Raw genomic sequence first — 11,028 nt, forward strand, 5'->3', positions numbered from 1 at the left:
ATAATATTGGACCTTTTAGAAGAATACCCCTATTTCATTGCTGTGGGCATTAAAAGCTGATCATTTTGTCTGATATCACTGTTAAACTGGTCTTTCCATAACTTTGCCCTTGTGATCTTTATTGCTAATTTAGTAGAGAGATCTTCACTTTTTTGACATCTTTATTATGCATTTTGGCCCTCCACATTTTGGTCGAGAGGAAGCTTTACTGAAGCCCAATAAGAACAGTGACATAATGTTGGATTCCCATCTGTAATTTGATAGCCGAATGAAAGAAACATACCTGGAAGGGCACAAAGCGTTTAAAGATGGCTGTAGCTGGCCCACTTGCCCTTGCCCTTAGTCTAACATTCAAGGGGAGAAGAGTATCCCTTTGTTATCATCCTTCTCTCTCTTGCAATTATCACCCTCTCCACTTCCCCCTGCCCCGCGGAGCCCAAGAGCTGAGCCGGCTGAAGACGAAGAATAGCTACATTTATAATTTTTTTTACTCTCTCTCTCTCTCTCTCGCTCTCTCTCTCTCTCTCACTCTCTCTCTCTCTCTTCACTCTCCATAGATTAATTTTCCAGGAAGCCCTGTCACTGCCCATACAGGGTGGGTGAGGGAGAGAGAGAAGGAGAAAGAGAGTAGAAAATGAGGGGAGGGGAGAGATTGGGGCTATGGGGCAAAAGCCTTTTCGCTTTCCTTTTTCCCCTTCTTTTTTTTTCTTTGACAGATCATTTTCATACGGGGGTATCAGGGGGTCTGGCCGATAATTGGCATGCAGATTGCTACTGATGGCGTCCTGCAACAGAAGAAAAGAACCGGCTAGTTAGAATAATGAGCCAGCCGTTCTGATGGATGGCCGAGAGAGGAGGTCATACAAAATGTTTCAGACACAATCCAAACCCTGTTCCCCTCCCCTCACCTCCGCACAAGCGCCGCCAATATCCCTACTTCTCCCTTAAAGAGCCTCTCTTCTTTGCCTGATATTACATTATTGCTCTCCAATCTCTCGCTCCCTCTCAGTCTCCCTCACTTCCTCACACTTTACTTTGCTTAGATCTACCTTTACTTGCTTGCTTTCCTCATCCAGCTTTTATGTACCTTCTTCTTCTTCTTTTTTTTTTTATCTGTTCACTTCAAGGCCTGGATGTCAACATTGTCAACAGATGTGTTTGATATAAATAAACCGCAGTGTGTATACAGGCTATAGTCATGTTAGATGATGCCATGCCATTAGAGTAAAGCATCTGAAACGTCGCCTGAGTTTGACAATTAATTGATGGCGTTAAGTGGCTTCTTTTCATCAGTTCCAGAAAAAAGGGTGCTTGGTAAGAAATTCTCTCTTCATTCATTTTCCAGTTACAGAAAGGTTTAAAAATAAGGCTTTATACTGTCATTTCTAAAGGGCATCTTGATAGGGGTGCCATATATTCTGAACACTCTTGTACTCTTAGTTTAGATGTGTTCTCCATTGTGTATAATGTAGCACATTAGATGCAGAGCTAAATGTTTATATCCTTGTGTTAAGGAGTGCACTTGATGCACATAACCAACCCGATCTCACTGCAATTTGTACGTATTTTACGAGGTGGCTAATTGTGAGATAGTGTTGGAATAACACCAAAGCTATTTCACTTAATGACTATGAAATGAAACATACAGAGTTAGCTGATTTATATTTGTCTAACCCATTCAGTTGTTGCATGAAAAGACATCTAATATTCCTTAGCAATCTGGTCAGTTTGTTTTTATAAACATAACATACTGTGGAGTATACATCGAGAAAATTATATGCATGTTAGAATATGTACACTACCGTTTAAAATTTTTATACAGTGAAATAATACCAATAATACAGTAAAAAAGTAATATTGTGAAATATTATTATTACAATTTAAAATAACTCTTTTACTATTATTTTTTGCTTAATATTTTTTGTGGAACCTGTGATTTTTTTTTATGGTTCTTTGATAAATAAAACATTTAAATAGAATAGCATTTATTTGACATAGAAATATTTCAAAACATTATACATGTCATTACGAATACATACTGTATTTTTTATCAATGTAATGCATCCTTGATGATTAAAGGTATTCATTTCTTAAAAAAATACATTCATATAGGCCTTTATTGTATATTTTAATATATTAAATTTCTAAGAGTATCTGGCAGAAGCTTTATTATCATTATTATTATTATTATTATATAGTGACAAGGTCCTCCTGAAAGTCTGTATTCAAAATCAGCATTGTTTTTATACCTTTTAAATTAAATTTTACATAGCTCCTAGATGGTGATCTTTGTCATAATTTGGATTTAACTAAATCTCTAGCTGAAACAACAACTCGGGGTTTCATTGCCATGCCTTGAGGAAAGATTGAGTTCTTTAAAGATACAAAGTTCTCAATAGCACACTGACAAGAGGATTTGGGATGTTGGGCCTTACAAATATCAACCACCATCAACTTCAGTGTGAACCAGAAACCTATTCACCTTTGCAGGCAGCAGTAATTATTTTCTGAATGAAGGTAGGGATTGGAATGCTGACGCACCCTGTTTCTGCCTTTGTGTTAAAGCCAGAGGCTTTGAACGTTTCTTTTTTAAATCTCTCCTTTTCTTTCCTTCACTGTTACCTGAGGTCTTAACTCCCATATCTGTAACCACATAACTACTCTAGCTAAACCCCACCCATTGTGTCACTACTTCTCTCTCTCTAACTTTAATATGCTGTTCACTCACTCACAGATCTGTTGGCGATGGTATAACCACCCCCTGTCAATGCCCAGTATTTCTCCTCTGCTCTTCTCCATGACTCCATGTACCATGATGTCAGAATGGGCCTGGAGGGTGTGGTGAGGCCTAGTAGTTAAAGCTTCTCACATAAAGGAAGCTGTCACTTCCACACCGCCCCTTGAATGCCATCCCTCCTCTCTGATCGCTTCTAATCCCTGCAGCTATACTGATAATTAGCCCGTCCTGTCATCCAGCCAGGCACAGCCTCCTCTCTTTGATCACCTCCAGCACAGGTAATGCAGCAGAGGAAGGCTGATTTAGTGTGGAGGACATACACTTTTAACTCAGGCCCTGTTTACACCTGGTATTAAGATGCGTTTTGGTCGATCGGCTAACAAGTAGACGAGGGAGACACATACCCGTTTACACCTGGTGTTTTAATCCGTCTCTTTTGTCCACTTTCAACCACTTCTGTCCTGATTTCTTCGAGGGGCGGGTAAATGTATGGGGTTTTTCAGATCGTACAATTCAATGGACGAAATAAGCTCACAATTTAGATCTGTGCACGAACAAAGACGACAGAAAAACATATGGAGAACAGCAGCTTTCATTTGTGCATTTTTCATCTTCAAACCAAACTTGCGTCTTGTGTCTGGCTACCGCCCTTCCCAGGTTTGCGCATTAGGTCAGTAGACAGTCTTTTGTGGCTGTTCGAATGCATTCAACACATGAGCGTCTACACTATGAAAGCATTCAGTTCGAATGCGTTTTCGACTACCACTGGAAGTGGACAAGCTCAAAACGTTGAGACCCCATTTACACCTGAATTTTGCATCGTCCACTTGTGATCCGATCGACCGGGCCAGTGTTTCCTAACACGTTTTGTCTTATATGGCCCCACAACTGCACCAGTAAAGCTCAGGTACCCCTTCAGTGCCACAGTCTGCCTCCCCTTATATCTCATCCACATGCTAGTGAAACAGAAATTTGTACAAACCTGAAGAGAATTCAGTGGAGGACTGTTGAGGCAGGCAGCAACAAAAACATATATATTTTTTTTTTCAGATTACAGATTCGTATTGATTTCAGCATGTGTTTGCAAATCAAAGTAGTATGAGGGTTCTAATACTCTATCTGTTTTTGTGTGTGTGTGTGAAACTGGTAAAGAGCAATGTTGCTACCAATGACAAATACCACACTGCAAAAAATGCTTTTCTTATTTAGTATTTTTGTCTAATTTCTAGTCTAAATATCTAAAAATTCTTAAATCAAGATGCATTTACTAGATAAGAAAAATGACAAGATATTTTTTCTTGTTTTCTGAGAAAAAAACCCAAATAAAGTGAGTTTTTGCTTGAAACAAGTACAATTATCTGTCCATGGGGTAAGAAAAATAAGCTTGTTTCAAGATTAAAAAGACAAGATTTCAAACAGAAACGAGCTTATTTTTCTTACCCCAATACAACAACACAACAACCAACACTACACATTTTCTGAGCTACTTTTTCAAACAAAAACACAAGTTACTTTGTTTTCCCATGTATTGACTGGCAGCTCTCCTATCCCCATGTTGAGAAAATCTCCCATTGTTAAATGTTAATTAAAACATTTTTTTTGTATCAATGTACTTGCTGCTGACCTTCGATGATTCCGCTAAACCATAAGCAAACATTATTTGAAGGTGAGAAAAAGTAACACAAAAGTAACGCAACACATTACTTTTCTTAAAACATAACTAAGTAACGCAATTATTTCCTTTTTAAGAGAGTAATGCAATATTGTAATGCAAGTACCTTTCCCCAACACTGGTAGAAGTATATTTTTCTAGTATATAGTTGTTCCTTTAATGTAGTGGTTGACACATACTTATGTAAAAATAAATCTACAATTATTTTATTTGTGCATGTTGCTTTTACAACATTACTGTAAATTATAATGATGTTTTGCTTAATATTGTTTGGGAGACATGCAGAATTTGTACTTTTAAGAAATATTATAAAACAGGACAATTTGAAATCAGATATAGCCAAAATGAATGCATAAAGGAAATTATTAAATTATTATATGCACTATGTATCCAAGTAATGCATTTGTGCAAATAACATATAAATCACTTTGCATGTTTGTATCTTAAAATTTTCAGAGACCAGAAGCTATTTTTCATTGGTCCAAAATCCTCACACACTTACTGGTCACTTGTCATTTAACATTTAACACATTTTATCCAAACTGTGATTTACAGTTCAAAGCATCAACCTTTCCAGAGAGTTACATCACCTTCACTGCTGCAGTTGGCAAGTGCTGTGTATTCAGGATTAGTTGCTAATCGGGATAGTCCAATTTACTGGAAGTTGTGAGTATTGTCATGGAGATGCCAGGGATTGAACCAGGACCTGCAATTTGCGCTATACCACCGGGCTACATCCTCTTATTAGCATGATTCATATTCCTGAACAAACTCAAACCTGGAAATTTCAGGAAACGGCAACTTTAAAGCCCATACTAAATCCGAGCTGCGCTTTCATCAGCTTTTGCGTAGAGGAAGTGTCCATCCCAGAGGGTCCTCGCTGCAAACATAATCTCTCCCGCACCCCCATCAACGGCAAACAGAAAGGGAACAAATTCACTGTCTCATCCTCATTCTTTCTGCCGTGCCAAGAAGCTGTATACAGTACACTGCAGATCAAAGCCTTAATTGAAAAATAATTATAGGCACTTAATCATGGGAGGCGGTAGGCTAATTGAAGCAAAAACAAGGCAGTGAGTGGAGGCCCTCCGAATCGTAGCAGAAAGAGGATATTGTGTGAGCTCCAGTCTTTAATAAAGCATCGTCTTCAATCCCCCATTGTCTCCCAGATTAAATTGGAGAGGGCTATTAGCAGAGTTAATTGGCTCTCTAATTTAGATCTGGCCAGTCTCAATGCATAACGGATGTGAGTCGCAGCGGCCCGTGATGTGCTCACTCTGTCACACCATATTGCCAGACCTGATTGGTTAATTGCTCTGAAAAAGTTTGTACCCATCCTTCAACTGCAGGGGACCTCTGCCTTCCTGGAAGAATCTCCACCCTCAACTCAGTGTTGTCAAGTGATTCTTCTTTCGTGCTTGATGGAGAGCAGCTTCAGACCGCACTTATGAGTGTTTGCAAGTTATGTGGACAATAAAATGTAGCGCTGTAGTGTTGCTGATCTCTTGAGTGAGTTTATGCTTCCTACAGTAAAGATGAAAAGCCACACAGCTTAAATAAATTCTCCCTGTGACCTCACTATCTGCGAGGCTCTGACCCGGGGGTCAACACATTAAGTGCGGCTACCGGTAAGAGAGAAAAGGTCTTTATTTTCCTCCAGCATTCTGAAGCCTTTTCGGAGAACTTAAGCCTGCCGTATCCAGCACCGATGGGACCATGTCAGTTTCTAGCATCTGTGTTTCCTCTGTGCTAGAACAAAAAAACTTGAATTCGCCATTTCCCGCTCTTTCCATGAGAGCCGTGCTGAATGTTGTATCATCTGCTTGGTGTTGTGTATTAGTGGATGCTGCTCATTGAAGCTGGGCCCCCGGGCATTCATCTTGGAGGATTTGAAATCCTCTGTCTGTCAGCTGAAAGCAGCAGCGCTGGCATTACGGAGCTTCGGGATGGACAGAAGATAAAGAACAAGGACACAGAAGATTGTAGGGAACTATGGATTGACTGTTTCAACACTTATTTCAAGTGTGAAATGTGGGTAAAAATCCTAATTGTCCTCTTCTTGACTGGCCCACATTCAGCGCGAAATCCTCAAGGCCTGTTGAGAAGTACAAACAAACTGTTTCCGCTTGGGGCTTCGGAGAATGAAAAGAGAATGAAAAGAAACACTCTTATCAAGTGCTCTGCAAATTTGTTTCCTGCTGTGATACAAGCATACTTATTCTGTACACTCTGCGCCCTCTAGTGACAGCTGAGCTGTAATAGCAATTAGGCATCAATCTAGTTGATAGTGAAGAAGAGTTACAGAGGAAGTAAGACAGGTAACCATGGGTAAAAGGCTGTAAATGGCACCTTATTTGTCACCATTTTCCCTGGAGAGTCTTTCATCTTCGCCAACACTGCACGTCTTGGGTTCTTTTCTCTGAGACTTCGCTAATGGAGGGCCCACAATGATTGCAGCTGCTCAGGCTATCAGAGCTCAGAGGCACAGACAGAATTTAAAGGCCAGAGACCTTTATGTCTCTTTATAAGGATGCAAGCCATTCTAGGTCACGGTGTAAAATAGGACAAACAATCGTCAGGCCGCTGCTGAAAGCACAGTAGGCAGACAGGTTGTGCGTTGCCGGTGAGGAACGGAGAGGTGTGTGATTCAACATTTAATCTCATTCTGAGATGAATGTGTGCTGATAAGAATGGCAAGGAACCCAACTCTGTTGCCCGACAGATAAGAACATGCAGCCAGGCTATTGTGGCAACTGTAGCCAGCATGGCCACTTTTTTGGTCAGAACTTACAGCCGCCTCACTTGTTGCAAACTATTGTGTTTCACCTTCATCATACATGACAAACATTACTTTGAAATATTTTCTCATTAGTTTTTTATTTTATTTGCATTGTTACTTCTACAGCTATAAGCATACTTATAATCATGATCATGCCATGAGGGAGGTAACACACACCCTTTCAGCCAATCTAATGTTAATATTGAGTACCTATAGAGTAGTATTGTATCCATCATATCTACAAAGAGTCTTTAGTTTTATCATATTTATAAAAGACATACGCTGTACAGATTTTTTCAGAAAACAGCCGAACTTGTTGAGGAGTACGGTGGGTGGAGCTAAAGAGAGCAAGTGCACACACGCACAATACATTCTTGGCATTATCCCTCCCTGGATAATGTCTCGGGTTACGTATGTAACCCCTATTCCCTGAGAACAGGGAACGAGACACTGCGTCAGAAAGACGCTACAGGGAACGCCTCCAGCGTGACAGGTGTCTGAACTACTATCGAATCACGGCAATCATATTGACCCGCGACAGCCCATGATGTCATCAATGTGCGACCAGGAAGTATATAAGGGCGCCTTGCAAACATGACACTATCTTATCGTCTGAAGGGACTGTTTGGCAGGCAGGCCCAGAGGCATGGCAAAGAGACGCAGTGTCTCGTTCCCTGTTCTCAGGGAACAGGGGTTACATACGTAACCCGAAACGTTCCCTTTCGAAAGGGAACTCGCACTTTGTCAGAAAGACGTTACAGGGAACGATATACCCACGCCACCATGCTGAGGGAAGTGCATGCCCGCAGGCAGTGACTACTGTCAAGACAAGCAAATTCAACTAAAAAGCCTGAACCACTCCCCCTCTGGTCACACTAGGCTGTCAGTGACAGCATTCCCTACGGTCATAGCCCAAGCTATAAGCCTAAGGAGGAACCTTCATACACTACATGAGGTCCTACCCCGGCCGCTCAAAGGCCTGGAAACAGATAATTAGACAGAAGTGGTTCCTTTAAGGTGAAGTGGCTAGGGGACCCGAGGGAACCCCAGCCAGTCACTATTTGGGAAATTTCACCGAATGCCACCAGGGAGACCTGACCTGGAGTCACTTATGTGGGACACCTGGCACTTATGTGGGACACTTCAGTTTGGCCAGTCCTGTCTGTTGAAAAACAGAGCCTCTGGACACTTGCCTCCCGGGGAGGCATCCAAACTGAGGGTCTGCTAACTGGCAGTGTCCACCTCAGACAGGACCTCAGAGACTGGTTATCCTGGAGAGCAGCACTCAGCATAGCGCTTTCTAACCCTTGCTAGCGAGGGGACCCACTACCTGTCAGCGTAAAGCCAGTTATTAGTTCCCGCCTTGGGAACTCCTTCCCTCAGGGAGGCCCGGAGGGGCCTCCACCTAGTAGCAGTCGAGGCTGACCATTGAGGCAGCTGGAAACCGGAAACCTTCAGCGAGGCCTGGTGAGGCCTACTACCTGATAGCACGTTATGCCAGCTACCCGAGCATCCAGACTCTGGGACTCGCCCTCAGGGAGGCCTGTTGAGGCCTACTACCTGATAGCGAGCCTTCAGGGAGGCCTGGTGAGGCCTACTACCTGCTAGCAATTCATGCCAACCGTCAAAAGTGACTGAAGCCCAGGAACTCACCTTCAGGGAGGCCTGGTGAGGCCTACTACACAATGGCAAGTCTTCAGGGAGGCCTGGTGAGGCTTTCTACCTGCTAGCAGTCCATGCTAGCTGTCCAGTGACAGAAGACCAGGGACACGCCCCCAGGGGAGGCCCGGTGGGGCCTGCTACCCAACGGGAAGCCCTCAGGGAGGCCTGGCAAGGCCTACTATCTGATAGCAGAACATGCTAGCTGCCCGAGCATCCAAACTCAGGAGCTCACCTTGAGGGAGGCCTAGTGAGGCCTACTACCTACTAGCAGCTCGTGCTAGCTGTCCAGTGACTGACGCCCAGGAACATGCTGATAAGAATGGCAAGGAACCCAACTCTGTTGCCCAACAGATAAGAACATGCAGCCAGGCTATTGTGGCAACTGTAGCCAGCATGGCCACTTTTTTGGTCAGAATTTACAGCCGCCTCACTTGTTGCAAACTATTGTGTCAGGGAAGGCCAGGCGAGGCTTTCTACACCACGGCAGGCCCTCAGGGAGGCTTGGTGAGGCCTACTACCTGATCTGCACTTGTACTTGTTGTCGGAGCATGCTGGTCCAGAAGCTCGCCTTCAGGGAGGCCTGGTGAGGCCTTCTACCTGACAGTGATCCAGCAGATAGGCCTGGAGGGGCCTACTACCTGCTAACAACCCATGAAAACTGCCAAGGTGACCGGCAACCGGGAGCCCGCCTTCAGGGAGGCCTGGTGGGGCCTCCTACCTGATAGCAGGCCTGCAGGGGCGGCTTCCTGCTGGCAGGTTGGAAAAACAAAACTGGCTACTGCGACCCTGGGCTCACAGTAGCTTGTCTGCTGGCTGATGAAAACTGGACATCCAGTTACTACCTGGGGACTCATCCCCAAGGAGGCCATTGTAGGGCCTACTAGTTGACAAGGTTTCTGCTACTGAAGCCAACATTGTTGGGGAGCATTCTCCCAAGCACACATGGGCCGTACGCAGGAGGCCTCTCAAGGCTTACTACCCGGTTGCAGCTGCTATGCGTGTCCCCTCAACATCGGGACTCTCTTTGCAAGGAGGCCTGCTGAGGCCTACCACCTGTGCTGGAGTCTACTGCCAAGACTGCCCAAGCTGGCTGCTCACAGCCAGCTGGCCTTAATAAGCCTCAATAAGCTGGCTTCAAGGGAGCGTACTACCAAACCGGCATAAAATAAAGGTTGCAAAGTGCTGCTCAACCCGAGCCAAAAAGGGGGGAAGCAGAATGATACAGAGCTAAAAGTGGAGTACTCAAACATACCCTGCTTTATCAGGGGAGTACTACCACATGACCCTGATATACACAGGGTCAAGGCCTGCCAGTTTAGCCTGGCGGCCTATGTCCATGAAGCTAGCTCTGGGAGGCGGGGTCAAGCTGACCTCAGTCTCTTCGTGTATAAGCGAAAGACGACCTAACCCCGCTCACGACCACTGGCTAAGTCGCTTTCAATTCTGTCTCAGCACCAACCTTCATTACTTATAAGACCCCAGAATGCAAAGAAGGTGGCGGGCCTTTGCCGTACGACTCTCAAATGAGAGGAGGCTGACATTAGGGATGCTAAAAGCCTACATTCACTTGATAAAGGGCCGGGGCGGCAGCGCTTTAGCGAAACGCCTCTGTCATCCCTAGAAAGCCTAGGCCAGCTAACAGGGGAACTTCAGGCCCTAAAAACATCCTCTTAAATGATCCAATGGTCCAAAGATCCCACGACCCTAAACAGGGAGCATAAGTCATAAAATGTATAATATCTTTTTCTCAAAAAAAGCGGCGTGCAAGTAACGACACCAAAAAGCCTTATTACTGTCATATATGCTTAGGTGTGCCACTACTACAGGCCTGAAGGGGGCACTCTCACAGACCAGCCAGGCCGGATGTAAGAAGCGCCTGGGGAGACGATGAAGAAGAGGAGTGAGGGTCAGTGTAATTTTTAGCTCACCCTCAGGGAGGAGACCCATCATCAACGCCGACTGCGTTTTTGATACACAGCTCCCACTTCTCCCGGGAGTCCGCCTCTTTGCGCCCCACCCTCGACCGAGGGGGTGCACGAGAGGCGATGTCGGACCATGACGCCTCCTGCCTGCCTGGGACCCGGATCTCAGTGGTATGCAGGTTCTCAGACGCTGCCGAATGCGACTCCGCGATGCTGGCCCTCGGGCCCAGACTCCGCCTGGTGTGCGACCATCGCA

Source organism: Gobio gobio (genome assembly GCF_949357685.1).
Source record: "Gobio gobio genome assembly, chromosome: 17".
Taxonomy (NCBI): domain Eukaryota; kingdom Metazoa; phylum Chordata; class Actinopteri; order Cypriniformes; family Gobionidae; genus Gobio; species Gobio gobio.